Here is a 4,919-nt window from a genome sequence, read left to right as displayed (position 1 = left end):
GCGAAGGTGTGGATGGGGGAAGAGTGGACCCCTTTCACGAGTACCCGGGGCGGGTAGTGTAAGTGTTAGGTAGAGGGTACAGGTAAATTGTGGTTGGATATTGGCATCTGTGGTGCGGTTGCAGAATGGTGTTGTGAATGGGTGCATTAGTGTTGTGGAAATGGCTGGGCGTGTAGCCTGTTAGTGCGTGTAGTTGGTTGGGCACTCCACCACTGTGAGGATGTCGGCCAGGTGAGGCCGCAGGTGGGCTCTGGGAGCCGGTAGAGTTGTGGATGGGGCCCGAGGATCCGGAGGACGGACCCGGGTAGCCCAGTGCCAGAGAGGGCACCGAGTGGGGAGAGTGCCAGAGGGCCTTCCCCAGGTAGTTAGGTTAGGGCAAGGAGCAGGTAAGCTCGGAGGCAACTGCAGTGGTGGAGGTGTGCAGGTGGGTAGACCCACTGGGAGAGGTACACGCCGCAGCCCAGAAATTGTGCGAGGGCACCGGGAGATGAATCGGGGGAGTGAGACCCCAAATTGAAGCGCACCACAGTTTGGCCAATGGGAATTGGTTTTTAGAACCCATAGTGTAAGAGGGCCAATGGTTTGGCCGGAGAAAGACCCCGGGTAGTGTAAAGTTGTTAAAGTCACTTAGGAAATAGTTAGGATTGATGAACCTGTCGCACCATACGCAGCCACTTACCTGTGGTGATGATGATGACTCCACACCTGTGTTTTCTTTGTTTTGTTGCAGGAGATGAATCGCTGTGTGGATTTGTGAGACGCATCACGACGTGGATGAGACATTGGGGTGATTCCATCTCTCCCTCCCTAGGAGGGACTGATGATGAATTGGTAATGGCAAATTATGATGTTGAGTTGGAGATGGCAAATTTTGATGAGAGTTGAAAATGGCAAATTTGATTGGTTAGGAGGGAGAGAAGACGAATTTGGTATATGGGAGGAACGGGGAAGACAGTAGGGATGTTTGTTGATTTGTAAAGTAGATGTTTATGGGTAGTGTTGTGTTGTGTGGATACAGTAAGGGGGTAAGGGAGGGGCCATGTAGGTTACCTGGTGGGGGGGGGGGGCGTACGATAGGAACGTACCTGTCTCACCTGGTTCCCATGTGCCCCCAGTGTGCATCACCTTACATTGCGTGCACTTTTGCGCCCTTACCACCTTACTCACTTGTCTGCTTCTTTTGTCTCCCACCTCCGAGGATCTGGCTTTGGGGTAGAGAGAGAGGAGAGAGAGGTGCTGGCTGCGCAGTTGTGGGCCTGCACTTTCGCTGTTTGCTGCCGGGATCGATACACCATATGGACCGCAATGTTTGTGGCCACCCACAATGGACCGCAGTTCTTTTGCGGCCAAGCACCACCCGTGGAAGGACCTATGGGTCAACGTGGCACCTATGCCATACAGGTGAACCACTTTTAGTTAACACCAAGTGCACCACAAGAAGAGCAAGAGACACCTGCAGGGTTAGGGGTTGTCGAATTTATTTTTATTCCAATGAACAATGGTGACTGCACCGATTGGTGGTGGGGTGGTGCTTTTGATGCTCGGGAAGGGTGCTCTGCACGTTATTAAAGGCCGTCGGCCACAGAGCACTCGTGGGTTGGTGTATCGATGTTGGCAAGCGCTCTCTCTCTATGCATAACATCTGCATGTGTTCCTCCAAAAACAGGTCCTGGATCGTAGTGTAAATAGCAGCGTAGTCTTGTAAATAATGCTCCCTACCGGCTGTATGTGTAGTTTGAGAATTCTTTCCGGATTCGGTTATCCTGTGGGTGTGTTTCTGTGAGGAGAAGGGTGCAACGTCGCAGGGGGACATATTTACTCATTTGTGAACATCTGTAAAACTGTCGCACTCAGGGTAGAGTTAATAGTAGAGGGACTACATCTGAGTGCCACACTAAACTAGGTAAAAATTTATCGGGTCGGGACGCCCCGAGGGTAGAGAAGGGTGCAATGTTGCGAATATGGAATTTGGCCTCCATATCCGCTTGTAAATATTCCCCTATTTCTCCAATACTCCCCAACTTTCCCCAATCCCCCATTCCCTAGTCCCATTGCATGTAAATAACACTCAGTAGAGCCGACCTTCCCCTTTTCCCCCATTAAATGTCGTGCCCAGGTCCACCGCACCACACGTAGACAACTTTCGGACATCTTGCTAGTTATTCTTAGTCTATGTCAGTTAAGGCCTCGTTTCCATTAATTATGACTCTTCGTTGCACCAGAATGTGATTATATGGCATCAGTAGTGAGTTTAGGACCTTTCCCATACCTCCTTCCATCTTCTTCCCCAACAATTACAACAACAACAGAGGAGATGGCGGCGGCGCGGGGGAGGATGCGTCCTCACACCGGCTCGATTAGCGCCATTGACCACGCGCTCCACGGGGTTACCACGGAGGGGCTGGCTGTCAGCTCCTCCTCAAGGGCGGAGCCTGGTAACCCCCCGCACCCAATCAGAAGGGCGGACCGATTCCATCTGGGGCGGCGCTAACGAGCCGAGGGCGTGTCACTCCCCGCCGGATATACGCGGCCCCGCGCCGGATGTGACGTCAGATGCGCCCCGCCTGAGAAAAGAACGTTGCCTGCGATCGCTGAGAGGAAGAGAACCCGCCTGTGAAAGAACGTTACCTCCGAGCGCTGTGACCTCCCCGCATCTTTGGACCGGACTGTACCCTGCTTTGAGCCAAGAGTGCACCTTGAGCCATCGCTATCTGCCTTTCCTAGCCATCAATCCCCGTGTGAGTCAGCCGTTGTCCCGTTTACCTGTCGTCTGTCCGGGGTTAATATAAGAGTGTGTCTAAGTGCTTGTCTTCCTGTGATATACCTCTAGCCCCTGTAATCTAACCTTTTCCGTACGAATATAATTGAGAATCGAAACATTGGTGTCTGTCATTATAATCCAGCCGTGTGTCTTCTTTTTCCTTATTGATCCAGCGTAGCGCGGCTCCGTCAACGTTCGAGTACAATCGGGTAATTTGTGCGGACACGACGGCCATTCCGCTCGTCCCACCTTAACATCAAAGTCGTGTCTGTAACAATATATATATATATATACCTCGTATATATATATATATATATACCTCGTATATATATATATATATATACCTCGTATATCTATCTATAATTCCAGTAATCTCTGTGTGTGTGTGTGTTTGTCTGTGTGTATGTCTGTGTGTCTGTGTGTCTGTGACCGCTGTTTCTCGACAACCACGGGTCCGATATACTTTAAACTTGCCAGGTATATTGCTGGGGACCTGAGGATGTGCCTTTTCAAGGTTTCATATTAATCGGAGAAGTAGTTACCGAGCTATGTCCAAAAAACGATTCAACCAATCAGAGAGCAGCGAGCTATCACGTGTGCCGAATGTGCCGAACAGACTCTGCCTCGGACGGCACATTTGAGAGCGTATTCATTTATTTCACGTTGGCAAACTATGTTGGCGCTATGTTGGCGTTAAACTATGTTTTAAAACTAATTAAAACTAATTTGCGATTCATCGTAACTGCGATATGCGACCTTCCGGACAGTCAAATGAGGACGTCACTTCCGGACTTACGGATAGTCATAGTGACGACGTACTGATGCTGAACGTGGCGAGCAGACGCTGCCTCGGACGGCACATTTGAGAGCGTATTCATTTATTTGACGTTGCAATCTGTGTTGATTGTTGTAAGGTACGATCGATTGTAGTACACGTTTATAATAACTCTGCCGATACAGGCCCGATTAACTGCAGCGCCATCCGAGCTGCGGCGTCGGGACGATACATTCATTGTACGGTCACATCACGCACTTACGGGCACGCCCATGGGCCCATGGGCACGCCCATGCATGCATGGGCGAAGACATTTTTTTTTTTTTTTTTGGCAAGGAACGGGCACCCACGTACGGGCACGTCCTAGCATATATATATATACCTCGTATATATATATATATATACCTCGTATATATATATACATATATATATATATATATATATATGTATATATATATATATATATATATATATATATATATTTTCATTCAACATATTAGCCGGAAGTAAAATATGTTTCAGGAAATTACCGAGATATTTCTTCGTTTTTTTTATTAGTTATGTGCGCATACACTTTAAATAGGTTTATTTGAAATCTTTAATTTTCCACAAACATTCCACACACGCGGGAAAATGCAGAGATATATTTTTTAAAATCGCGTCATGGTGTATTATATTTTTTAAAATCGCGTCATGGTGTATCATACACCGCCCAACATGACACCGACGGCAATGTGTCGATATCTATTTTAAATTCGATATATCATTTCATTTTTCACAGTCGCTAACATAGTTTTAGACTCGGTTGAAAAAAAACGAGAAGAAAATCCGATGAAAGTTGCCGTTTATAGAACGAAATGAATTCTCAAATGCCTGTAACTTCAAGGCCATTGAGTCTCTCTCACGCCTTTATCTCCAATATAACTCACCATCATGGTTTTAGACTCGGTGTCAGCAACGCGGGAAAACGCAGAGATATATTTTTAAAAATACACCATATCACCGCCCAACAGCCAACAAGTATCATACACCGCCCAACATGACACAGACGTCAACATTTCGACATTATCGCTTTTTCTTTAAACCGAGCCGAACCGAATAAACCGAGTGAATTCACCGTTTACCTTTGATGACAGTCGTCACAAAACGACATATATTTCTTCGTTTTTATTTCATTCAACATTTTTAGCCGGAAGTAAAATTACCGAGAAATTACCGAGTTCAGGAAATTACCGAGACATATTTCTTCGTTTTTTTATTTATTAGTTATTTGCGCATACACTTTAAATAGGTCTATTTGAAATATTAAATTTTCACAATGTAATTTACTTGCTATTTGTCATTTGATAATTATGAGACACTTCCTATTGAGGATCGTGACAA

General features: G+C 46.6%; 1 long non-coding RNA gene across 1 annotated transcript; it reads left to right on the top strand.

Annotated features, from left to right (window-relative positions):
• The first annotated feature begins 1,077 nt into the window (after window positions 1-1,077).
• On the top strand, window positions 1,078-2,877 carry LOC144890730 (uncharacterized). The gene is made up of 2 exons (XR_013622501.1): window positions 1,078-1,401; window positions 2,310-2,877. It is a non-coding gene; the product is annotated as an uncharacterized LOC144890730 (long non-coding RNA).
• Window positions 2,878-4,919: the final 2,042 nt, after the last annotated feature.

This window comes from Myxine glutinosa, chromosome 2, assembly GCF_964187855.1.
Source record: "Myxine glutinosa chromosome 2, kmMyxGlut1.1, whole genome shotgun sequence".
Classification (NCBI taxonomy): Eukaryota; Metazoa; Chordata; class Myxini; order Myxiniformes; family Myxinidae; genus Myxine; species Myxine glutinosa.
This window is presented reverse-complemented; position numbering and strand designations above follow the sequence as displayed.